The 9,887-nt window shown below is 37.0% G+C and overlaps 1 protein-coding gene across 1 annotated transcript in view; it reads right to left on the bottom strand.

Moving 5' to 3' along the window:
• Positions 1-9,887, bottom strand: part of LOC115241116 (low-density lipoprotein receptor-related protein 2) — a 49,264-nt gene that overhangs the window by 30,594 nt on the left and 8,783 nt on the right. The gene's annotated exons all lie outside the window — the stretch shown is intronic.

Genomic DNA, 9,887 nt, shown 5'->3' on the forward strand with positions numbered 1-9,887 from the left:
TAATTATTTAATTATTAAAATATATGAAGAAATTTAATAAGATTTTAAATTTGAATTTTATTCGGTAGAAAAAGTTTCAAACATAATACGATGATGCTTTAAAACGATCTCAAATTTGCTGCGCAGCATTCGTGAGACGAGATAAGAAGAGACACGATAAGAAGCTGCTGCGCTTCATCTCTCAGCATTTGTTTGCAGGTGGCTTTTGTCTATGAACTAATGAAGGATCATTTGCATAACAACGCGGAATTTTTCACGAATATCGTTATGCAAATATGTCGCCGTTGATATTCGAATAGCATAATCGTGCGACTCGATGCATCGTTTGAATTATTAGCATCGATAACAAAAAAAAACGAACCTCTCTTTAACGAGATAATTATTTAAAACCAAAGTAAACAAAAGATAATTTCCATTCTTCTAAGAATTCTCTTGTATTATGCGATGCACATTAACATTCTCTAATAATAAAAATCAAGGACAATTGTTCTGAGAATTAAAAAAAAACTCGATTTTCTAAATATATTATCGAGTTGAATCAAATACTCTGAAGCAATGTTTAGCAAGATTTTCGAAAGAAACAATCGAAATATTTTTTATATTCTAAAAATATATGATCTCGAAAAAAAGAACGCAGTTATAATAATTCTTAATTCTCTGAGAATATAATTATAAAATAATACACACACTGAACTATTATAATATCTCAATAACTACGATTAAAATATCGACTAAATTAAGAAAATTATATTTTCTAATATTTTTATGAAAATGTGAGACTCTGGGAGATTTATATCCATTGTCTCAATTTTTCCCGTTCATTAACGTTCTAAATAAAGGAGGATAATTTCCAACTGTATCCTCGTGGAGAGTTAATGAGCTTTCCTTGTATGTATGTGTGAGTCGCATTTATATTATATATCGTGCGTTTCCAAGTTTATACATATTTCGCATTTTGAAAGGAAATATAATCTCTCCTCTCTTAAAAGGATCTATTCGCAATGGCAATCACGGCCTGTTTACGGAGACTTTTCCGTCGCGGGAGGATCCTTGATACATTGTCCTTGGACGAGAAAACGATCCTGCGATCGCCGTGCAATCATCGGGATTAATGTTAAATGAAAAAAAAAAATGGTTACGCTCGCTCTCTGGCGCGGATAGAACGCGTGATATATGTAAATAGAAAATGCTACGCGCGTCTTTTGAAGTACGAATATCCTTGTAGATACTCGTTAATATAAGTGTAAAAATGTATAAATAATATAAAATAATATAATATAATACTTTTTATCGATTTTTTCAAGATTATATTTGTCAATATAACGTTATTCAGAGAAAGATTCGTAAATCTCTGAAATTAATAGAAAAGGTGAATAAAATGCAGTTTAATTTCTCGAAAATTGCTCGGAAATATATAAACAAGATATCATATCTGTTTATATAAATAGACAAATGTTAAAATTGTGTATACACATCAATTGAGATCGTCGTATTCCACTACGACATTCAGAAACGTACCATAAATCGTTGAATTCGCGAAGGAAAGTGAGGAGATCACGGAGGAGGTGAGAGCATAGATGTGTAAGTAAGCCATGTTCATCATCACAAGAGAAGAGGCATCCAGAAAGAGAGACAGAGAGAAAAAGAAAAAGAAAGAGAAAGAGAGAGAGAGAGAGATATATACACATGGATGAAGAAAGAAAGAGCTGTGAGAAAAGAGAAGCGGTTGCCGATTAGGGGGAGGGAGACAATGAGAGTAAGAGAGAGACACTGATGGCACTAGAGAGGAGAGTAGAGGAGAGGAAGTACGGCTTGGAAGTGCAGCGTTCGTACCAGGCTGCGCGGCCTGGTACGAGCAGAGCACCGACAGCAGTCGGGAGGGAATGTGCATTGCGGAGTAGGAATGCAAATATCGAAGACAGATAGCGATATTCACGCGTGATGCACTCATGCTCGACATTTTCTTTTTCTTTTCCTTCTTTCTTCCTTGACGCGATGTTTTCACATCGCACGGCAATGAACTTTCATCGATCGTCGAGCAAAGACGAAGATAATACTCCGTCATATTTCTTAAAATGTGTGACAATACTCCTCTTAGATAAATTTTTCGAAAATTATATCCATCGCGCGTTCGGAGGTGATTTATCGATCATTAGATTCGAACAAATAAAATTAAGTGCGTTCAATTTCTTAAAATATATTGCTCGATCAACATCTGAAGTAAATGCTTTCTTCGACATTTTAAACTGAGATTTCAAAGTTCATTATCAGCTTCAGTGACCCGAACACGAAAGAGAAAAATGGAAAAATATATTTTATTTTACATAAGAAAAGCAATTGTTTAGAAAAATGGCTATATAAATAAACAGTAGAAACACTTAAAATTAATTCTTCTCCAACTTTTTAAGATGCTCGAGAAATTAATTATTTTGCGAGAAACGCTTGTCTTCAAGACTATTTTAATTTCTGCACAGAATAATAATAAACTGTAATAAAGTAGTATACTGTAATAAAGTGTATACTCCGATGGAAAATTACACAGAAACAAGCGTAGATATTCGGACGATTATTTATCAGCGATCGGTCCATTCATCATCCGCTATCACCCGTTTCGCTGTGCTCGCAGGTGTATCTACATAATGGCAAGCTTCAGTAATGATATAATGTATTGTTAAGTAACGTATATATCAAACACACACATGCATCCTATGACATCGGCGTTCACCTTCGCGCTCGCGTGAGAGGCGGATGCTCTTTCAGCAATGCCGTTCGTACCAGACGGTGCAATAGCCCAGTCATAAGTACCGCTGCTGCATCAACAGCGTCGTGCATCTCAAGATAACGCGACCCGTCCATCGCGTCGGATAAATAAAATATTGTCGTCAAACGGAAAATACCTTAGATATCCAGCCCTCTCGAGCGAGAGCCGGATGTCTCCGAAGACGACATCCACGTACAATTTTATTATCCCGACCAGAGTATCGTTGTGACCGGATAGTAACGGATTCACTGATAGTAGGCTATCGAAACCGATAATTAGGTAAATCAGGTAGGCATCGCGAAAAACCGTTTCTCGCCCACCATTATCGCGACAATTATTTATTGAGATCAAATCAAGATACACGGTCTCAAATGCCACGGCGTCAAGTGAAGGCGCATAAGTAACAAGAGAGGCTGGTATGCATATACATATTTATATATATATACATACATATATAATATGCGAAGCAACTAGTGCAGGCACGTTTATCACACGATCGATTGGATTCTAGGTGTGCTCGATTGATAGCTCGAGTATTTAAGAGACAAATATTCTTTACATTTTTCTTTCTCCACGTGTCCTTCCATCAAAAATATCGCCGGCAAATTTGATAGGCCATTTGATGAAACGCACTTTAATACCACACTAAATATAATCTAACAAAAAAAAAAATTCGTTTTAAATGATATACGTAAATTCCATTCCATAAATCAATTTTCTTATCCATCTTTTCTTCCCCTTAAGGATGTATCTAATAAAAAGAAAGTGTTTTTTTTACAACACATTCTTTGTGATATTTTTCTAAAAAAATTGGCGAGCGAGATAATAATGGACAGAAATATATAAAAAAAAATGTACTTTTTTTTTTTTAGTACGCGTTCTCTTCTTCAAGCACATTATTTCCTATCAACGATAAGAAAGACAGGCACGATCGGTTATAAGTCAATTGTAGCATAGGTCGTCGGCGCGTCCAGAGGAACGTTCGAAGAAATCTTGGACACGGTACGGCCTGGATCGCTAATTGGATCAACTCGCGCGGATCAACGAACGCCGCGTGCGACATATATATGTACCAACAGCCAGTGTCATTCAGCAGCCACCCAACTCTCGTCGTATACCGGGCTCGCGTAGTACGCAGTACAAGGCCACGGCAGACGATTGATATTCTCCGGTGAAGGGAAATCTCTCGAGGCCTCTGTAATTCACGACGCGCCAATTCTCTCATCTCTCCTCGTTTAGAGACCGTACATCGATGAAGGTGCTCTATAGTTCCCGATTGTTCGTAAATTATGCAAAGCTTTAAGCGCACGAGGACATACTTTAAATGTATGTATATTCGCATCTCTTTTCAAGGAATTTTTTTTTTTTCGAGGAATCTCGCATCTCTTTTCAAGGAATCTCGAATGAATCGACGATGACATTTCTCGGAATAAAAATATAGTCAGAAACAGTCAAATATAAATGAATGGAAAAAGTACCGTTCGATTCATTTTCCATTTTTGAGAATATTATAAATAATTGATACAAGCGCGCGAGAAAATAGTCGGTACGCAAAATTTTACAAGAACAAGGAAACGTGCGCTTAATGTGCACCGAGCGGTTAAGAATACGCATCCACACGCGCGAGACACAATCTCTAAGCAGATTGCGATATGGAAGGAATTAGCGAAACGTTTAAGGTAATTAACGCTTGGTCGTGCTAATGCACGAACGTCTGGCTCGTTACACATCGGTGAACGGAAACGCAATTTTTATTTCCGATACTTTCCTCCGGCAGGAATCGGCGCAAGAACCTCGACGATCGATAAAAATATCGATCGTATATATTTCTTATAAAAGTATTTACATCACGGACATAAAATGAGTCAAGACATATCGGCTCAAGCTTCCTTCCTTCAATTTCAAATTTTTAATACATTTCTTTGGCGATAAAGTTTTAATTCTTCGCTTTTGTATTCAGGGAAATAGAAACTCTATTCCACGTCACGAGTTCACGTTACGAATGAATGTACCAGTGCCATTAATCGATTTTCTTCGACTCACCCGGTATAACGAGCGACGCGTCGTAATTATGACGACCTGTCACCATTCGATTTTCGTGTGACGCTCGAAAGCCATTGACCTTACTTCGTTTCTGTGCCACATCGTAGCGCTAATTCGATTACGCGCTGCAAATTATCGAACGCCTCCTTCTGGGAATGAAATTTCGCGTAATCTAATTTGCACAATTCTGACTCTTTTAACATCATTTTGCATTAGCATTCTTGAGAAAAGGAAATCCGTGTGTTTCTTAAATATTTATCTGTCTATAAAATTTAAATTTTGAAATATTTAACGATGTTCCTACACGCACAGCCAAACACATACTTATCTTTTCTTTCCCATTTTATATTTTGCATGCTTTGAATTAAATGTTATCCGATTGAAAAATTTAATTTCCCGAAAAAAGAAAAAATTTTCAAAATGGCAAATTTGGAGATCGCGTTATGATCGCTAATTTAAATAATTAAATACATCAAAGAAAATTAAATACATCAAGACATCTTTTATTATATAAAATTTAAATTCATTAAATTAATATATTTTATAAAATATATTTAATCGATTGTAACAAGATTACACAGACTACGTTTCATTCCCATCGATCCGAAAGAAAATGATACAAAAGATCGCGATAGAATATTCCTCTCTTTCACGTACAAATAACTTACATTGTAAAGGTTGTATCAAAAGTCAATGCGACGTTGTGTCATTGCTATCAAGAAGATTTCTTCCTCCTCGCTGCACTCGGCGCAGCGAGCCTCGCCTTCGATTCGCCGCGCTCGTTCGAGCACGAATCTACATTCAATCGGGGTTTAATGTCCTGCAATTCGGCGTGTGCATGTGCAAGTAATATATGTGCGCTCGGGTGCATCTCGGGTACGCACGCACGCACGCACGAGGTGCATACTCGTCACGAGACCTCGAAGAATCCGCTGACTGAGTATAGAATCCGGCCTGTTAGAATCTAGACTGCGGACACTGTACTTGCGATGTACACAGGATGTATCGCGCGTATTCGCGTCGATTAATTTCGATTATCGCGTCAAAAGAATAATCCAGAGAATTCCTCGTCGCAATTATCTCTCCGTTTATCCCTATCCCTTCGTCTGTCCTCCTACGCTCGTGTCTTCCTCAACAAGATCAGAGAGATTATAGAAAATGCCCTATATTTTTGATTAAATTATAAGATTCGTCTCGATAAGATAAAAATATATTAGTTTTAATTTTCATAAATCGAGACAATCGAGTGAATTTTTTGGGAAGAAAAGTTATTTCGAGGGATGATTAAGTAAATAAAATTCTCGATTTATGAAGCAAGTAAATTAATTTTCGCGCAAACAGCAAAGATTTTCTCTAATTATAGCTGCAAAATATTTATTTAAAGTCAAATTATTTCAACATTACGGACAATAGACAACGCGAACGCATGAATAATTGAACAACTCGATTCTCTTTGTAAATACGAACAATTCATTATGCGATATCGTTAAACGGTATTTGCGATAAGTGGGCGTGATGCATACACATGGACTTGTAATTTACACGAATCCATTGTATCTCGTATGAATCATTTGTAAAGATATCAAAAAAAAAAAAAATATCATGACACAATTGAGCTGTAAGTGTTGCTAAAGTCCAATTAAATCACACATGATTGATCTAATAATTTAATATGATTAAATAACGGAAGCTGGAAAAAATCTCAAAGGGTGGAATTTATCTCTTTTAAATTTTAATTCGGGATTTGCAATTTTTTTTCTCTGTCATCTGTAAAGTTGAATATAAAAGAATTGTGAATTCATCATGCGTTCTGAAAATATAGGTCTTTTTTCTGAGATATCCCCTTTTTTCTTCCTTAAAAAATTAATTAAAAAATATTGGAATTACGATCAAAGCAGGCCTCTATTTCCCTCTCTTCCTCTCTATATATCCCGTGCAACAAGCTTTAGATCGCGATTCGTTGAAACACGAAGAGAGCCGTTACACTCGCGCGCTATGAGTTCACTTCTAGTCTCATGGGTGAAAGTTGATGTTTCCCACGCGGGGTTGGCATCAATTTGCCATCGGTTGGAAAAATGCTCGCCGCCATCTCTCGCCGATATGCAGGTGACCCACGGACGTACGGTAATCCGTGATAAAACGGAATTATAAAAGCCGACGAGGGGAAATGTACCGTTTCTTGTTCGTGCCGGTTGCACTGCTCAAAATGTATCAGCGCGAACGACATCGCGCAAAAGGACCACACGGTGCGAATTTTCTACAGCGGAAAGAAAAACGAAAAGTCCACAAGGGATGAAGGTCCTGACGCTTATATGGATAAATCTCTAAATTATATGGACATCGTGAATGAAGTGCGTTTGACGATCCATTGTATATATCTCCTCGCTTTAGATTTTAAAAAAGCCTATGATACAGATAGAGAATAAGAATTCATCTCTCAGACGAGAAAATTTGGGATTTTAATAGAAATTTACCTGGCTCACAATCCTTTAAATTTTTCGGATATATTTCAGCCAGTCTTTTACAAAGGACTTGGCTCCCTCTTTAAGATAAGCTCCGGATTATATACACAAAGAATATTTCGAGAAGCAACGCGTGTCTTTGACGATGTGTAACGACGGAGCTCGTCCATTACCTTATATGCAGATAACACGCGAAGACATGATTTAATAAATATTTTTTTCGCGACGAATCATCCACGCACGTTCTTCTTTATCGAACAATTTTGCGATATGCTTATATATTTCCTGCGATTCATGACGTCGGTTTAAATACACGCCGATAAAATATACTCAATTTCAGTATTCCAGTACAAATCTGAAATAAACTTCTTTTTTAACTAATATAAAAAAGATCAGATATTATAACTGATGTAATGACAGATTTTCAATTTCAACGTTGTAATTATGGAAAAAAAATGTATTTTATATCAAATATATTTTTTTCAATTCTTCAAAATTTCTTTTCAAAATTTCTTTATAAATATGAAATCAGATTAAAACACATGTTGGTGATATTAATATCGCGATTTCAATAGCGGCAAAATTATTTGACATTACAAAATGAAAGATTTCGACGAATAAAATTTTAAGAATATAAATGGAAAATAAAAAAAAACTTGATTCGTCTCTTTTTACTTATTTGAAAGCAGAAAATTTACATATAGCTTTCTTTATAAAAAAATTCGCGATAAAACGATAAATAAAGAATAAAGATGTATATCGTAATTAAAAAGGATCTCCAAACAAGAATATATCAGTTTGCCAAAATTAAGATGAGACAACTCGTTTCAAACTTGCAAAAGAGAAGCAAAACTGGTCGACCGGTTGAGATGCAATTAACGTTGGTAGATGGCTAATACACAGCCTGCGTCAGGCCACCGTCGCAATAATTCAATAAACGCATGTGACAGAGACAACAGAGCGTGCGTCACACACGAATATATTTTCGCTCTGGTACCTGTGAGTGTCAAGCTACAGAAATAGGTACACGAGGCGCGTGCACGCGTAATTTGCACGAATGTTGTTGCACGATCGTATGATCGAAGAGCGATTACCACGCGACAACGACGACGAAGACGACGAAGACGACGAGGATGACGATGACGGCGGCGACGACGACGGGCTCACTGGAAAGCCAGGGTCCCGCTATCCGGTCGGCCGCTAGGCCGAGGTGAACGAACCTGTGTCCGCCTACTGACTTTACCTGCCAGCCACGAGGAGAGCCCGAGCTATCTCTCCGCGAGCGAACACGAGGAGCGCGAGCGAGAAGGAAGAAGGACAACCGCACGTTGGAGAACGGGTGGCCCTCTCGCTCTCGCGCCGAGTTCCCTCCTCACCTATAAATTTATTCGACGCCTCGCGTCTGTCCGCGCAGTGTTAAACGCCTGTTGTTTTCGAACAACGGGCTCTATGAGAAAGCCTCTATCTCAAGTCACATAGTATGTATTATTATCAATGGGGCTCTGCTTATCATTGGGAAAAGAATTTTGTGCATTGTTTTATAATACATGTTTTACAAGTCGAATTTGACAATGTATACGGATAATAACGAATTTTTTCACATCATCAGTAAGAGAGAGAGAAAGAGGGATTAGCAACGTGTGATTATGTTACGCCAGATGTTCTGATTCGAAGGCAGCTTCATATATGCATGTAAAAGTATGCGTGTTTGCACGTTGAGTGCGTATATGCAAATAAATATTTTAACAAATACATCTTTTTTACAATGACTCTCGCGATGTTCTTCAATTCTTTGAGATAGTCGAGACGGTAAAACTGATACGCTTCAATATAGCAACGATCGATCAATCACACGTGATCAAACGTCACGTCTAGACGAACGTAAATGAAATTACTACAAGCTTTAAGATTATTAAACAGCGGTAGAGGAATAAAAATTGCATTTAATTATTTTCTATGAATATGAATTAAAAACATAGAGCTTTTCCCTTATAAACATTTCATAGGAGGCCGTTAATTGTCGCAACTTTTTCGTAATATTTACTGCAATTTCTTCCCTCTCGTTTTACATTGGTTCTTATTACGAGAGTTAGTTCAGCCGGCCACATCGTTGACTATCCGCCGATCGTGACTTCGTGAGTTTCCGCCGATGCCGCTATTCGATTTCGTATTCAGGAAACGTCGTTTCCTCCGACCGCAAAAAAATGCTGTCGTTCCGTGTGAACGACGTGAAATTTTCCTCGGAAAATTTCGAAGAAATCGTTCGTCACGTTGAATTTTGAGAGTATCATTTAAAATCTCTCTACGTAAGGGAAAACTTCCTCGTTCATTTTCTCCTCATTGATATCGATCGTGAACCTCGTGTTTGAAAATTTCAATCAAAAGGTACAGATCTCTTTGGAAATTATTCAAATAATATTAAATTAATTTTAAATTAATATATAATTTTAAATTTTAAACTTTAAATTATTAAAACAAGAGGAATGTAATTTCGACACAATCTAGACCATTCCAAATGTGAAAAATTGAAGTTAGATGGGTGTATGGCATTCAATAGCACTCAATTAATGCAGATGAAGAGATTTCGAAGACATTCGCCTTTCAATTATTTTGTCGCTATA

The sequence above is a fragment of the Formica exsecta genome, unplaced genomic scaffold (genome assembly GCF_003651465.1).
Source record: "Formica exsecta isolate Colony F162 unplaced genomic scaffold, ASM365146v1 scaffold120, whole genome shotgun sequence".
Classification (NCBI taxonomy): domain Eukaryota; kingdom Metazoa; phylum Arthropoda; class Insecta; order Hymenoptera; family Formicidae; genus Formica; species Formica exsecta.